At 35.1% G+C, this 18,375-nt stretch overlaps 1 pseudogene; it reads left to right on the top strand.

Annotated features, from left to right (window-relative positions):
* The first annotated feature begins 1,769 nt into the window (after positions 1–1,769).
* Positions 1,770–1,927, top strand: LOC144338907 (U2 spliceosomal RNA; annotated as a pseudogene).
* The last annotated feature ends 16,448 nt before the right edge of the window (positions 1,928–18,375 follow it).

Genomic DNA, 18,375 nt, shown 5'->3' with positions numbered 1-18,375 from the left:
TAAGCCAGTAGAGAACATTTTATTTAATGAAGAAACATTAAGGAATCTCAGTAATATCTGAATTATATCAAAAATAATCATTCTCACAATTATCACTTTTTCTGGAAATTATAGCTGAATGCAATACATGACAAAATTGTATGTATAATGATATATAGAGAGATAAAAACATACACAAGTATTTATACATACTGTAAAAGAAATGTGTGTGTTTATGTGTGTGTGTATAGGAAATAAAAATCATTATAATTTGCAAATGATTTTAGAGTTATTCTAGAGAAAATAAAATACAAAAAGAAAATTGAAGAACCCAAGATGATCGCGAGTATGTTACCAAGTATTCCCAAATCAGTTATTCCAATATTACAGTAAATATCTGTTTAAATATGATATTTTTTTAAAAGTATGAAACAATGAAAAAATGTAAAATAAATAGAAATACAATTAGTAGGAAAGGTTCTTGATCAGGATAAAGAAAACCAAAATTTTACTGAAGTGCGTAAATAACAATCTGATAAGTCAAGAAACACACAAATATCCTGATTTGAAAAATAAATATATTAAAAATGTTCATTATTTTAAATCAATTTATAAATTATAGTGAATGATTAACAGAATCTATAACAGATTACATAATTGTAAAATGTTCCTGGAGCTTATATATAAAAAGGTAGCCAAGATATTGTTGAAAAAAAATAGAATGATTCACATTATCAACTATAAAAAAGTACTATAAAACTTCCATAAGGAAAAGGTTTTAATACTGTCAAAATAATTGTCTTAAGATAATTTTTAAAATAGACAAAAACATGTAAATCTATCTTTATATATTACTAAAGTAGGAAATGTTATCATTGAGGATAAAATGAATTATTATATAAATGATTAGACAACTAAATATTTAGCATACAAAGTTCCATTTCTTATCCCCCATGCCCATCCTCCACACATAAATCACAGGACTAAAGTGCCAAAACTTTAAAAAAAAAAAAGTATGAAATGATCATAATTGAATGTTTATCTCATATCAGTCTTACATCCATAATATATTTTCTGAAATATTTTACCTATTATAATTACGTTTCAGAAAAATATTTAGTTACATAGAAAGTTATTTGCAACATGTTATAGTTTATATCAATATATCAATAACAATTATTTATCAAGGATAGAATTTTTAGACAGTTTTACATTCTTTATTTTTTTCTGTATTTTGTAAAATTTTCACAATGTATATTTGAAATGTTAAAAAATTGTAAATGAATATATTTGCTTATTTAAATAGAGAAAATATTTTTATTTTGCATCACACTTTGTCATAAAATGTGCATATACTACAGTTATAGTTATCTATAACTAGCCTTCTATTTAATATATGATCCATATAATAGATGAGTAAATAAAGGTAAAAAATGAAACAACACACTGATGAACTGAGTTTTTATTACATTCTCTAAAGCAAACATCTCTTCTCTAGTAATTTAATCTTTTAGCCCCACTTGTAAGGTCAAATCTTTTTTGCTTAGTCTCATTTATTTTTTGATATCTTTCAAATTCTGATAATGTGAATAGGTTGCAATGTGAAGCAAGATTTTTTGCAGGAGAAGCAAGATTTTTGCAGGAGAAGCACGATTTAATGACGTTGGTGTTGTACTCGAACTATTAATGAACAAATGATACCCTGACTGAGTTAGACACATTCTAAAACCTAGAAGGAGATGATGTAGTCAACAATTCAGAACATATGTAAATATAAAGGAATACATTTGATTGCTTCTCGGCCTTTTGGCTAAGATCAAGTGTAGGAATACATTTGAGAATATCAATAATGTTTAATGCAACAACGAATTTTTACTGATTGCTTTCTTAACATCAGCTGTGAAGTTATTTTTATGACTGCAAAATTTTGTGAAAAATCACAGCAAGACTAACATTCATTTTTTTCTGTACTACAAGTGTGTTTTTAATTATGTTTTTCTATATTGTCTTATGAATCTAAAACATTTTCAACATTTGTCTTTCAGAATTTAATACAATTTATTTCAGAATTTAATACAATTACAATATTTTCATACAATATAGAATACAATTATTTTTCCTATGAAGTCCTTTAATGACCCTCTTCCTATATCACAAGTATTTAGGTACATACATATTAGGTAACTGGAACTCTTCAAATTTAAAATTCTAAGAAGTATTCATGACAAACTTTCTATGAAAGATACAGGATAAAATATTATCTTGTATATATTGATCACTTCTATATACCTTTTGTCCCACAATGGAATGTAAGCTTGTTGAGTTTCCCTATTTGGTTTTTGTATTCTACAAAAACGCCATTATACACATTTAAATATTTGTTGAGTAAAATCACTAGTTAGCGTAATTTAAAAAGCACAGAAAGGAATTTGATGTGTAATAGATTATTTTGAGGGATTACCTGCAAAGGATAAAAGAAAGAAGAGTATGCAGGGAGAAACAACAGCTTATGATACTGTTCTGTTACCAGTGAAAGGGACAGAAAGGGAATTATTGGGTAAGAATATTAGACTGCAACACATTTCTAAGAAAGTTTCAGCTAGGCAAACAAGCACTCCCTGAGTTAACATTGCTCAATTTAGAAGTTCTGAATCCCATCCTAATGGGCTGGCACTAGTATCCACATTGGACTTAGTTATTGGTTGAGAGCAAGCCAGGTTATACATGGCCTTGAAACAAAATTATGGTTACTCCAAAAGAAAAGCGACTGGGGCTATGAATCAGTTATGCTCCCTGTAGCAGTTTCCTGTGAAGGAGAGCTTAAATGCTAATTCTGACAGCAATAAAACTATATTAAAAACTACATATTAACAGGTGAACATTTGATCAATGAATAAGCAAAAGTCAACTCTCTATGATATATACATATATCAAAACATCACATTTATTTACCCAGTGAATAGACCCAGCAATTGTTTGTTAATTAAAAAAATAAATATGTGTAGTTTTTAAAAGTCAATTTTCTGATGGCACCAAAATTCCATATACTATGGTTAGGCTTTGTGTCTTCACTCAAATCTCATCTTGAATTTTAATCCCAAGAATCTGCCAAATCCCCCAAATCCCTATTTGTCGAGGGAGAGATCTGGTGGAGGTAATTAGATCATGGGGGCAGTTTCCCCCATGCTGTTCTCATGATAGTGAGTTCTCACGAGATCTGATGGCTTTATAAGTGTTTGCTAGTTGGTCCTGTGGTCATTCTCCTTCCTGATGCCTTGTGAAGGTTGTTCACTTCCCCTATGCCTTCTATCATGATTGTAAATTTCCTGATCCCCCACCCCCAGACATGCTAAACTGTGGGTCAATTAAACTTCTTTCCTTTATATACCCAGTCTCAGATCATTCTTTATAGCAGTGTGTAAACAGGCTAATACAGTAAATTGATACCACAGAAAGTGGGGTACTGCTAATAAGATACCCATAAATATGGAAGTGATATTGGAACTGGGTAACAGACAGAGGTTGAAACAGTTTGGAGGGCTCAGAAGAAGACAAAAAAAAAATGTGGGAAAGTCTGAAACTTCATAGAAACTTGGAGGGCTCAGAAGACAGGAAGATATGAAAACATTTGGAACTTCATTGAGACTTGTTGAACGACTTTGACCAAAATGCTGATAGTGATATGGACAATGAATGGCCTACGTGGCCTCAGATGGAGATGAGGGACTTGTTGGGAACTGGAATAAAGGTGACTCTTGCTATGCTTTTGCAAAGACACTGGTGGCATTTTGACCCTGCCCTAGAGATCTGTGGAACTTGGACTTGAGAAAGATAATTTAGGGTATCTGGCAGAGAAAATTTCTAAGCAGCAAAGCAATCAAGAGGTAACCTAGGTGCTCTTAAAAGCATTCAGTTTTATATATTCACAAAGAAATTGTTTGAAATTGGAACTTATGTTTAAAAGGGAATCAGAGAACAAAAGTTTGAAAAATTTGCAGTGGGATGATGTGGTAGAAAAGAAAAAACAATTTTCTGGGGAGAAATTCAAGCCAGCTGCAGGACTTTGCCTAAATAATGAGGAACAGAATGTTAATCACCAAGACAATGGGGAAAACATCAAGGCATGTCAGAGACCTTCTCAGCAGTCCCTCCTCTCACAGGCCTGAGGCCTAGGAGGTAAAAATGGTTTCATGGGCCTGGACTCTGCTGCTCTGTGCAGCCTAGGGACTTGGTTTTCTGTGTCCTACCTACTCCAGCTGCAGTCATGGCTAAAAAGAGCCAAAATACAGTTTGGGCCATTGCTTCAGTGGGGTGCAAGCCCCAAGTCTTGGTAGTTTGTGTGGTGTTGGTCCTGCCAGTACATGGAAGACAAGAATTGAGCTTTGGAAATCTACACCTAGATTTCAGAAGTTGTATGGAAATTTCTGGATATCTAGGCAGAAACCGTCAGGGTTGGAGCCCTCATGGAGAATTTCTGCTAGAACAGGGCAAAAGGGAAATGTGGGACTGGAGCACCCACACATAGTACTCACTGGAGCACTGCCTACTGGAGCTGTGGGAAGAGGGCCACTGTTCTCCAGAACCCAGAATAGTAGATCTACTGACAGCTTTCCACCTGGAAAAGCCACAGACACTGAACACCAGCAGTGAAAGCAGCTGGGAGGGACATTGTACCCTGCAAAGCCACAGGGTTGGAGCTGCCCAAGGTCCTGAGGTGCTCATCTCTTGCATCAGCATGATCTGAATGTGAGACATGGAGTCAAAGGAGATCATTTTGGATATTTACAATTTCATGACTCCCCAAATGGATTTCAGAATCACATGGGACCTGTAGCCCCTTTGTTTTGGCTAATTCCTCCCATTTGGAACAGGAATATTTACCCAATGCTTGTACCTGCATTGTGTCTTGGAAGTAACTAATTTGCTTTTCATTTTATAGGTTCCTAGGTGGAAGGGTCTTGTCTCAGATGAGACTTTTGGACTTGAACTTCGGGGTTAATGCTGGAATGAATTAAGATTTTGGGGGACAGTTGGGAAGGCAGGATTGGTTTTGAAATGTGAAAGACACATGAGATTTGGGAGGGGCTGGGGCAGAATGAGGAGGCTTTGTGTCCCCATGAAAGTCAAATCTTGACTTTGTGTCCCCATAATCTCCAAGTATGAAGGAAGAGAATAAGTCGAGATAATTGGATCATGGGTACATTTTCCCCCATTCTATTCTCATGATAGTGAGTGAATTCTCATGAGATCTGATGGCTTTATAAGTGTTGTGTAGTTTCTCTTGTGATCATTCTCCTTGCTGCCTTGTGAAGAAGGTGCCTTGCTTCCCCTTCACCTTCTGCCATGATGGTAAATTTCCTGAGGCCTCCCCAGCCAGGCTAAAATGTGAGTCAATTAATCTTTCCTTTATAAATTACCCAGACTCATGCAGTTCTTTACAGAAGTGTGAAAAAGGACTAAAGCACCATATTTGATAGTCTGGTTTTTAAAGATTACTGTTATGTAAAACACATGTTAAGTGTTATGTGTCGTCTTAACTAGACTGAGCTAAACTTTTGAGAAGTTCCTATCTTGTGTGTTTCTAATTTGGACACATTAGAAGGTTGCTGGGAGAAGATCCTTGGGAGATTTGCAGGGTAAATGGAAGGTAGCAACCATTTAATATCTCTCTCTTTCTCTCTCTCTCTCCCCTCTCGAGTGTGTGTGTGTGTTCTCTGTGTAAGTCACACACACACAGAGACACACACACACGTGTTTGTTGATCTGATGACTCATTTCAATGTCTTGAAGCAGTAGCCGGATCTGCAGCTGTTCTACCTATTCTTGTGTTTTCCTTCAGCATTTCTGACTCCTTGGAAAGGTTCAGTTTTCTGACACAAGGCCCCTGCTTCTGCAAGATACTCTTAATACCAAAGTCAAAAGCAAGAAGAATGGCTGGCTGGTTTCAGTTTAGGGTTCCAGTTTATTTAATCATTGCAGCCTGCCTTTGATATTCCCCCTTCACATCTATCAACTGCTTACCCTGCAACTTCAAGATTACACATCATATGTGGATACAGAAAGCATTATAAAGGCTTTTTAACAACCTCCTGTTGTATGAGGCTGATTTCCTGCAACAAAAATAAATAATATATAGCCAAGTGGTTTTGCTCCTCTGGTTGAACAATGGCTGCCGGCTGATACAATAGGGATGTTGTTTGGGCCACAGTGCTTTATTATATAACAAAATATAACTTGAAACCTGGGACAAAATAGAAGACAGAGATGATTACTTATTATGTGTTTTTCAGGAAGAAAAAGCTGATATGCTTTTAATAATTTCCTATTATATTTTAAGAATATTCTTTGTCATGTTTCGTTCTTGTCTTTTGGTACCTAGCCCACATTTAGTAATAAACAATAACCCAGAAAATTCACATTTCACTGCAACATCACAATACCAAAGTCCATGACCAGATGACAGTCACACTTTGTTTAACATCTATTATACTACTATTTTGTCATTCTTCACTTTTCTTTCAAAAATAAACTTGGTGGTCCTCTCCTAAAGACACACATATTCCCACTGCTGTCTATTCTTTTTTACCTTCTAAAACATATTGACAAAATATTTAAATCTGTTGAATTTAGGCAGAGAGCATTTTTTATTCTCATCTTAAGGCCATTTTATAACACAAAGTAGGAGTAAAGAAAACACATCTAATTATTTCATACGTCAAATACTTAAAGAATTACTGTGATGTTTTTCTATGAACTGTCTTCTCAATAAAAACAATTCAACAAGTGACAAGTTACTTTTATTTTTAGAGATTCTTACAATTTATAACACATAACAAATGTATAAATGAATTAACTTTCATCTTCAAAATCAGCTGTTTTGACTGTTCTAGGATAATAGAGGTAGGTTTCATAAATATGGTTCCTTTGCTAGCTGACACCATGTTAAGCCATGTTGGTAGAGAGTGCTCAAGAGACACCAAAGGAGGAGGGGGATTTTTCTTCCTGATGCCACTGTGTCTCACTTTCCAGATTTCTAAGGAGTGTGCTTTTTCCAGCACTTGGCTCTTTAATCTACACAGTTTTCTCTACCTCTAGGTGCCTGCAATGCACACTTCCTACAAAACTTGGCTTATGCAAAGTGCATAGGTTCTTTCCTGCTAGTTTCCTGAAGAGCACAGCTTTCTCCAGCACCTGACTTCAGCACAGTGTATTTTCTCAAGCATCCAGCGCCTGCAGATATGCCCCCATTATCTGCTTCCTTCTGATAGCAGCAGGATGAAACACTCATCAGCCTGCAAATCTCCCTGTCATCTCTCTTGGAAGCTTTGCAGTGGAATGCCACAGATGAGGCACCTTCACACAAACAGGCTCCCCAGCATTCATACAAGGGACAGCAAAGTGAGGGTTTTTTTTTTTTTTTTTTTTTTTAAGTTCTAGGGTACATGTGCACAACGTGCGGGTTTGTTAATATGTATACATGTGCCACATTGGTGTGCTGCACCCATCAACTTGTCAATTACATTAGGTATATCCCTCAATACTATCCCTCCCGCTCCCCCCACCGCACAACAGGTCCTGGTGTGTGATGTTCCCCACCCTGTGTCCAAGTGTTCTCATTGCTCAGTTCGCACCTATGAGTGAGAACATGCGGTGTTTGGTTTTCTGTCCTTGCGATAGTTTGCTCAGAATGATGGTTTCCAGCTTCATCCATGTTCTAGTAAAGTGAGTTTTAAGGCACATCCCCTTTCCGTGGATGAGTCTCTCTTACAACCTAGAAAAAAAATGTAGCAAGTCATACCACTGAGTCCCCTCCGTATCTTATGTGGCATCTTGTGATTTGAGGATATGACTCCTCCAAAAAGATCTCAATTCCAGTCTTGACATGGTGAAGAAGTCTCTTTCTTAGGTCCTTTTATTCCAGCCTCATGAGCACTAGCTAATTTCTATACCTGCTTTTTCTGTGTTATTTAATGCTCGCTTTAACTCTTATTAGCCAATTCACCATTCTCCAATCCCCTGACAATTATTCTTTATATTAAAGATTCTGTATTCAAATTACCTCATGGTTTCTCCTCACCACTTAACCTTAACAGATACAGAATTGATACCTAGATTAGTTTCAGTACCTAGATTCACAAAGATGGAAATTCGTGATTGACTTGGTTACACCCATAAGTGCAATGTTGGCCTTTATATCCATGGAAAATGGGATGTTAGTAATCATGTCATGTAATAACATCACAATTCATGAAGTTATCATTTGTGGTTATATGTAATAAAATACAAACTGAAGCACACGCTTTGGAAGCACAATTGGATGCTTGCACTTGATGTTTATGGTGGTAATATGGCTACACACCATGGAATAATGGATGAATACTTTTGCATACATTTGAGTAATTATACAAATAGAATGACAAGAACTGATCCATTAACTCTCAACTCTATTCACAGTCTGAAGACTAGAGAGCTTTCATGATAACCCGAAAACAACCTCTTATTTGTTGTTGTCCATAGAGCTAATATTGGTGAAAATTCAAAAGAAAAATTAATGTGCATGCTACTGGTATATAATATGTAAATACACAGCCTTGCCAAATTTTCATATAAAAGCTAGGCATTTCTTTCTTAATAATGTGATCCCAAAACTTGAAATGATGGTATATAGTTTAAAATACACATATACATATTTGTATACCAATTCATAGATTTTAGTAATTTTCTTAGTGTAAATAGTTCTTTCAGAACTGACTTCAAGACACTAACATGAAGTCACTAGGAACAGAATTGGAAAGAGTTGTGCAAAATCAGCACTCTCTGGCTAGTATGAACATCTCCTGCACATCAAGGATTCCACTCCAACAACGCGTGTTAAGACTCTCCCAGGGTTGACCTCAACAGTATGGTTATCAAATATTTTGAGTAAGTACTTGCTAAACGCTATGGTTAAATATGCATAGCCACAAGACATTTCGTGAAATAGAAGAAAATGAAGAGAAATTCTCGATATAAAGAAAGAAAAATAGTATCTATCTATCTATCTTTGATAAAGCACAAAAATTATAAATGAACTAATTGCTTGATAACTGACCAGAATTCTTAGATGTTTCAACCTGCTTTAATTTACATGTTGGCCACAATGGTTAATATCATTTCAAGCCACAGGTCAGCCAGATATATAAATGAACACTGGCATATGTACAGACTGTTGGTATTGACATGAAATGTAGGATAATACAATTTGATTTAGAGATATAAAGATTTAGAGAGCTGAAATCACTCAACCCCCTAAAAGTATATCATAAGCAATGAGATTTATATTTTTATTTCATACTCTGTTATTTGATTTAAGCAATCCACTTCTATTTTAATTACCACCAATTTTAATAACTTACAATTCAATCTGATTTCAATCTACCTAGAACTATTATATATTTTATCTTAAATTTAAAATAGCATACCCCAAACCAAATAAATATAAAACTCCCTTTGAAAATAGAAAGAAGTGTGCATTATTCAAGAATACAGAAAAAGCCAGGAAGCTTATGGTAAGCGAATATGTAAATATATCAATAAATAAAAAATAATGTTCATCAGGCAATATAGGGGATATACAGAAGACAACAGCAATGCCACATCTTTGTGCAACTCCTGCTGTGAATAAATACAAATCATCCAACATTCATAAAATCAAACATGTACTTCAATCATCCTTTACAAGAATATCTGTGCATTTCCAAGAAAGAAAGATATTCTGGAAACATACAAACTAATGCCTGCAAATTAATGTTGTATAGAGTCCTGATCTCTCTCTCTGTCACAAGATTATAAAAGCTTGATTAAATAACAAATAAGGGGTTTTGTAGGGGATGAATTTAATCTTAGAACGACAAGAGAGAGCACTGTCTCTTCCGAGTATATCTTTACCTCAAATAATTTCAAATTTCCTCAAATAATTGTGTTATGTTGGCATATTTTGATGTACTAGAAGAGCTCCAAACTGAGTGTGCTACGGAGTTTTAGGAAAAAAAAAAAAAATCAGAAACACATGCAACAAAGGGAATTGTGAATGGAAAGCAAAGCATGACCTTTCACTGTGGCTGGTATGTCCCCTAATGCTGCACTTTGGATGGCATTCTTCAGGGCCATTTCAAGTGCTCCATTTAAAGCAGAATGGTTCTAAATCACTGGCACATAAAGTTTCTTCTAAAAGTGAATTTTCTGGTCACTAAACAGGCAACCTTCAAGACCAGACTAAGCAGGTTGTTTCCTTCAATATGCAGCGCACATTGAAAATGTGAAATATGAGGAAGGCAAAGCTAGGGTTTATTTACTCGTGGAAAAGAAAAGGAGAATTCACAGTAGAATTCATATTATTCTTATTATTCTATTTTCTTTTTATTATCTATGTTTCAAATACGGAAACCATCATTTTATTCCTAAAATCACCTTCTCTGATCTTTTTTCTCTATTCCATTGCAGGGCTTTTTTAAAACAAAAAAAGATATTTCTTTAAACACAACTTAAAAATTCATGCAAAAGTGTGCACTAAGTTCTCAAGCCTCCTCTCTCTTTCCACACCTGCTCCCTCTCACTATGAGAATGTTGTACTTATGGTTACTTCTGCATTTCTTACCTTCCTTCTTCTTCAAGGTAAGAAGAAGTTATTGTAGGGCTTTCTAATTTTTTTTTTTGCTCTTGAACACTCATCATGGACACATACCCTAGTTCTGTCTGTTTTTTTAGTCTGATCTTTGGGTTTTACTGAATGCATTTTCAGATATATTTAAGAAAAGAAAAAGATTAATTTGTCAACTAATTGATTTGAGTAACTGTAAGCAAGATTGATGCCTGTGACCTGCTTAAATAATGATAAAGAGAGGCATAACCTGGAAGTCACCTTAGAGTTTAGAGTCTAGTGAAAAAGATTAATATTGCTCATATAGCTATTCAAGTTAATGTAACATTGCAAAATTAGCAAGTGCCATGAATAAGAGACAATTGCCATGATACAAGCATCTGTTAGTGTATTGATGCATTCAGGGAAGACAAGAAAGTTATCCCTTTGGAACTGGGTTAGTGGCCTTGGGTGTGGATATGAATATGTTAACTTGATGAAGAAGGAAGGTAAGAAATGCAGAAGTAACCACAAGTACAACATTTTCATAGTGAGAGGGAGTGGGAGTGGAAACAGAGAGGAGGATTGAGAACTTAGTGCACACTTTTGCATAAATTTTCAAATTGTGTTTAAATAAATATCTTTTTGGTCTTAAAAGAAAATGGGATACCATGGAGATCTTTTAATAAGTAAATACCAAATGATCATATGTTTGCTTCAAAATTATTTATCTAGCTGCAGTGAGGATGAAAAATTTAAAGAAGGGAAGAACTAATACCATTTCATCACTTAGAAATGGCCAGGTAGTCTCAGAAAAAGAATATGTTTACATGGAAGCCATTAGGTTATGGAGATGGAGGGATATGTGTGGATTTGAATAATTCCTTTATTGTGTAACCACAGTATTAACATTTTGTTGATGTGCAGTTAAAATGTATCTACTTGTTTATTATCTGCCTACTTTGACATGTGGATATGTGTGTTTTTATCTATATAATCTATACCCTCAATTAAATAACACATGACTTAAAGAAAATTTAAAAAAAAATTCATTTCATGGTGTTATAAGGAGCTACAGATCTCAGTGTGTCAGGAAACAAGTCAATTTCCATAATACCCACACCAATACCAACCCAATCTGCTTAAAATATCATCAGAAATATCCCATCAGGATTACCAAATAAACTGCCTTCCCTAGACTTCCACATATGCTAATCTGTCTCCAATCCTAACATCTTTCCAGACCCCCAAAGTTTCCACTATGCCCTCTGAAATTCACAGCCTGTCATCTCCTATATCCTCAACCTCTTCTATGAACTTTTTAAAACATGTCTAATTAAAACCTGGCTTTCCACTAAGCAACTCATCCTTCAGCCATAAAGTCTTCTAACTATTGGCCCTGACTTTGGAAAAGGTGTCCTCTTCATTCCTCCAAATCATTGTTTTTCCCTTCCCTCTAAAATCCATAAGGTTTAAAGATAATGGATTCAAATTCAATATTCAGTATTCAAACTATAAATCTTGTTATTTTAAGTATAAGTAAAATAACTTTTCCATAATCTGTCCTCTTGGAAAACTGACCTCCTCTCTCTTTTGGTCTTGCCCTCTATCATACCTGCATTTGCTTGTAACTTATGATTCCTTTTACAAATAAAAGCATTTTCTTTAATTATGATCTCTGACGAGTCCATTGAAAACTCTTTTTTCTCCCATTTGTCCACTTGCAATTTTCAACTATCGACTTTGTTTCCAGCGTTGTACAGCCCCCTTATATACTCACTTATTTCCTCATGCAGCCTACATGAATTATTATTATATTCATCCTTATTCTCTATTATTCTGGCCTGGAAAAACAGCATCATTTCTAAATCCCATTTTCTGTCTACTCTCAAACTTCTCTAGGAAAGCTAAACACAGCTGGAAAAAAAATGACAACCTTGATGACTTTTCTTACTTTGAATTCATGACCACCAACATCAAATAGATACCAATTGTATTTGATCCATCAATTTTAAGACATTTACAGAATATATATTTACTCTTATACAAACTCCTCTCTCTCTTTAAACTTTATCTACCCTCCTTTCTTAAATCACAAGTAATAAAGGTGTTATCTATTTTCAAGTAAAAAATATATTTAATAAAAAGGGATTCTACCATTTCTCTCCAAAAATATATTTTTATATTTGCATCTGTAAACATGCACTCTAATACCCATTTTCTTAGAAAAGATGGCAGCTGGGTTTTACTTTTGCATAAACCCCAACCTCATCTTCCTCTTTTCTCCTTAAGCGTATCCCAAGAGCATTCCTTGCTTCTCTTTGTTTTATCATTAATGTTATTCTACCTACTGGATTATTTCTATCAGCATACACACAGTACATAATATCTTCCTTTTTTAGTTACAATCTCTCTTATCTCAATATCCCTCTGTAGCTATTGCTTCAATCTATACTCCATTATATAGTTAATTGCTTCATAATTATTTTTTAAACCTATTACAACTAACTTTACTTCTCTCATTTCCTCTTGACCTCAGTTGAACCAAAGTTTTCTCATCATTCTACCAAATTATTCTCATCAAGCTCAGTGTAATTTGCCACAATAGCAAATTATTGCATAATAATTAAGAATTCCCTCACGGACTATTTTTTCTTAAATTCCCAAACCACCTTAATAAAAATCAGCTTGGATATTTGATATACATTCACCACGAAAATCTACTGGTCTCCCAAATTTTTACATCTAATTATATGGTTTCTTAATTCTTCAAGTTATATATGCAAAATCTTAGAGTCATTGATATTCCCATCAGTCTCTTGTATTTATTTTCACAACAACAAAATACTTGGGATTTTCTTTATGCATATTGTGGTAAACAGTGAGCAACATGGAATATTTCTTCACCAGGGGGCTTATAATACTCTAATCTAGACATATAAATTTATATGATTTAAAGGGGAATTGCCAACTAGACTGGTCATACCTAAATATCTGTTTTTCTAATTTTAATACATATTTATTCCTTAATATCTCTGTATATCCTAAGTACATAAAAATGTTAACTGTAAATAAAACAACCATGAAGAACACAGGCTTATGGAAGTGCTATAAATACAAAGTACACAAATTAGAATGCACAGACAAATATATTATTAAGAGTGAAAATACCAGAAGCTATTTTTTCTTTTTTTTAGATTGAGTCTCACTCTGTCACCAAAGCTGGAGTGCAGTGGCACAATCTCAACACACTGCAACACCCACCTCCTGAGTTCAAGCAATTCTCGTCCTTCAGCCTCCCAGGTAGCTGGGATTACAGGTGCGTGTCAGCATGCCTGGCTAATTTTTTAATTTTTAGTAGAGACGGAGTTTTGCCATGTTGCCCAGGTTGATCTTGAACTCCTGGCCTCAAATGATCAGCCCTCCTCAACCTCCCAGAGTGCTGGGATTACAGGTGTGAGCCACTTATTAATAGTTGTGTGGCCATGAGAAATTAGTTAACTTTTTTGAAAACTGAAGTATCCCATATTGAACATATAAATACTTATATTTGATGGTCACTATCAGAATCATGAATGGTAATATTTTAAATAGCGAGCCATAGCTTTTATGCCTGCTAATATAGTTTGGGTATTTGCCCCCACTTAAATCTCATGCTGAAATGTAATTCTCAATGTTGGAGGTGGGGCCTGACAGAAGGTGTTTGGGTCATGGGGTCATATTCCTCATGGCTTTGTGCTGTCCTTGCAAAAGTAAGTCTTTGTGAGATTTGATTAACAGTGTGTGGCACCTCCCCATTCCCCTCTCTTCCTACTGTTTTTACCATGTGAAGCGCCTGTTCCTGCTTTACCTTCTACCATGAGTAAAAGCTTCCTGAGGCCTTACTAGAAGAAGATCCCAGCACTATCCTTCCTATACAGCCTGCCACTCAAACTTCTTTTCCTATAAATTACTGAGTATCAGGTATTTATAGCAACTGCAAGAACTGTCTAATAGAGAAGATTAGTACCGAACAGTGGGGCATTACTATAAAAATACTTGAAAATATGGAAGTAACTTTGGAACTTGGTAATGGACAGAGGGTGGAAGTCTTTGGAGGGCTCAGATGAAGAAAGAAAGTTGAGGGAAAGTTTGGAACTTTTAGAGACTGGTTAAATGGCTGTAACCAAAATGGTGATAGTGATATGGACAGTGAAGGCCAGGCTTCTGAGGTCTCAGATAAAAATGAGAAATTTATTAAGAATGGAGAAAAGGTCACATGTGTGATGCCTTAGCAAGGGGCTTGGTTACATTCCATTCATGCCTTAGGGCTCTGTGAAAGTTTGAACTTGAGAGACATAATTTAGAGTATCCTGTGGAAGAAATTTCTAAGCAGCAAAGCATTCAAATGTGCCTCACTGCTTCTAACAGCCTATGCTGAGATGCAGGAGCAAATAAATGACTTAAAGTTGAAATATCTATTTAAAAAAGAAAAGCAGAGAGTAAAAGTTTGGACATTTCACAGCCTGGGCATATGACAGAGGAAGAAAGAGCTGTTTAGGGAGAGGAATTCAATCAGGTTGTGGAACAACTACTTGATAGAAAAATTAGCATAACTGAAAGAGAGCCAAGTGTTAATATTCAGAAAATGGGAAAAAGCCTTGAAGGAATTTCAGTGCCCTTCACAGGTCCTATCACAGGTCCAGAGGCTTAAGAAGGAAGAAAGATTTCATGGGCCAGGCCCAGGGCCCTACTGCACTGTGCAACCTCGGGACACTGCTTTCCACATCCTGGCCACTCTGGCTCCAGCTTCAGCTCGAAGGTGTCTAGGTACAGCTTGAGATGCTGCTCCAGCTCCAGAGAGTACAAAATGTAACCCTTGGCAGCTTCCACATTATAGTGTTAAGCCTTCAGGCACACAGAATGCAAAAGTGAAGGAGGCTTGGAAGTCCTCACATTTTGCCCACAGGAAATTCCTTGTGGACAAATAACAGACAGTACTCAAAAGTCATCCCTCTAAGGTTCACCTGAGACAAATACATATCTGATTGCTTCCTCTGCCCTATCGTTTATGTAAAGATGCACATTTACTGAGCCAGACTAAATTTTGAAATCAGTGGAAGGCTGAACAACAACTCAAAAGACTGCAACCTATTGTCTCTTGTCTACTTCTAGCCTGAAAGCTCCCACTTCGAGTTGTCTTGCTCTTCTGGATCAAACTAATGTACATCCTACACATATTGATTGATGTGTCATAGCTCCCTGAAATGTATAAAAGCACACTGTACTCATGACCACCTTGGGCACAGGTTGTCAGGACTTCTTGATGCCAGGGTGCATCTGTAGCCTTGGCAAAATAAACTTTCCAAATTGACTGAGACCAATTGCAGATATTTTGGGTTAACAGTTTCATTGTGTCTTGGAAGTAAATAACTTGTTTTTGATCTTACAAGCTCATTGGTGGAAGTCTTGCCTTGTTTTAGATGAAACTTTGGACTGTGGACTTTTGAGTTAATGCTGAAACAAGTTAATTTGGGGAACTTTTGAAAAAACATGATCGTATTTTGCAATGTAAGAAGGACATGAGATTTTGTGGACACCAGGGACAGAATGATATAGTTTGGATATGTGTCCCTGCATAAATCGTATATTGCAATGTATCCTCAATGTTGGGGGTGTGGTCTGGTGGGAGGTGTTTGAGTCATGGGTGAAGATTTCTTGTGGCTTGGTCCCGTCCTTGTAATAGTGAGAACTGGTGAGATCTGGTTAAGAGTGTAACACACTCCCACCCTCACCCTACTCTCTCTTAGTTCTGTTTTAGCCATGTGAAGTGCCTGCTCATGCTTTGCATTGCACCGTGAATAAAAGCTTTTTGAGGCCTCCCCAGAAGTAGATGCTGACACTAAGCTTTCTGTACAGCTGCAGGACCATGAGCCAATTAAACCACTTCTCTTATAAATTACTTCTTCGCAGCAATGCAAGAATAGCCTAATGCACCCGCCATGTAAAAAAGACTAAATAAAAGTTAGTAATCATTATTATTATTAGTGTAATTTTTAGATAATTTGCCAGATTCTTTTCTGAACTCTGTATTATATGCATTTTCAAACTTTTATGTGTTTTTTGAAGTGTATGATAAATATGTAGATTATATATATATATAAAATATTTTATATATATATATCAGCCTTTGACTGAGATTGGGACTATTGCAGATCCATGCAAGATCTTAACTACAAACTCATAAGAAAACTTGGACTATAGACAATAAGTCATTCTTGTGTAAGGAAATAAGTGTATATTGCTTTAAATTACTAACTTCTGTGTTAATTTATCCTGCGACAATAAATAATTAACTGAAATATCAGATTTAAAAGGAAAAACAGAAGTCTGGTTTCGGACACTGTGGCAGAAGCCTGTGGTCCAATTCCACTTGGCCCAATTTATTTTAGCAAAGCTGTGGTGAACAGTTCCATAGTTTACTGGTTTCCAACCAAGAATGTACCATAGTATTGCTCTGTTTTTGTTTTGTTTTGTTTTTGTTTTGTTTTGTTTTGTTTTTTTTACTAGATGTAGGCACAACTCTGAAGTGCAAGGGAGACAAAAAGATTTTGCTTCAGATCATGTTTCTAAGGTATACAAATTAAAAATACTGTGTTTGAAATGCTGACTAGATGTCTAAGTTGTTGAGTAGGCAATTTAATATACTGTCTTTAATTCAATATAGAGCTCTGGGCTAAAGATAAATTTGATGGTTGTCAGAAAATATATAATATTTAAAGCTAAAAGTCTGGATGATCTTCTAAAGGAGTAAAGGCAGATAAAAATATCAAGTACAAGAAGTGTGTTATGAGGCACTTCAATAATTTTTGCTTCTAAATAAAACAGAAACTCTGATACCCTTATCTATTCTGCATTGTCAAATATTTTTCTTATGCTAGTATATAATATATACATACATGTGTATTAGACATCTCCAGAATATTAGGCCAATAGAATGTGGAGGTAAGTACATACGTAGGTAAGTAAGTTGTATATTTGCAAATTTTGTTTAAAAATGACTTCAAACATAAAAAGTTGTACAAATACAAATATTTTAAGAAATACCATTATATCTTTTATTCACACTCAGCCATTGTTAATATTTTGCCCCATTTTCTCTATCACTCATTTGCTTGTATACACTCTCTCACACTCACTTTAAATAGATTTATACCTGCATAATGTCTGAAATATCTGATGGTTAGTTGCTTATATCATGGTGCTTTACCTATAAATATTTCTATGTAGATTTCCTAACAATTTGGATATTCTCTCATATAACCACAGTCCATTTAGAAAAATTATAACAGTATTTATATAATTACTCTTATATAAGTTGCTACTCATATTCCAAATTTGTTGACTGATTTCATGATATTTTTTTATAGTATTTCCACCCCTGTAGTACAGGATAGGGTCAGGTATTTCAATTCTTCCTCATGTCTTTTAGTCTTTTTAATTTGGAACATTTTCATGGCCAATTTTTGTCACTTTGACATTGACATTTTTATGAAAACAGTATGCTAACATTTATTTTTCAAATACAGTATTTCTCAATTTCTGCTTTTTAGATGTTTCCTCATGATTAGGTTGAGGCTATGCATTGCTGATCAAAATACTCCATAGATGATTGTGTCTTCTCAGGATACAACATCTAGAAGCAAATCATGTCCATCTGCCACTCACAGTTGATGCCAGTCAGATTATTGAATTATTTTCCAATTTTTAATTACCATTTTGTTTTCATAGTTCTTTTT

Source organism: Macaca mulatta, chromosome 1, assembly GCF_049350105.2.
Source record: "Macaca mulatta isolate MMU2019108-1 chromosome 1, T2T-MMU8v2.0, whole genome shotgun sequence".
In the NCBI taxonomy this organism is placed as follows: Eukaryota; Metazoa; Chordata; class Mammalia; order Primates; family Cercopithecidae; genus Macaca; species Macaca mulatta.
This window is presented reverse-complemented; position numbering and strand designations above follow the sequence as displayed.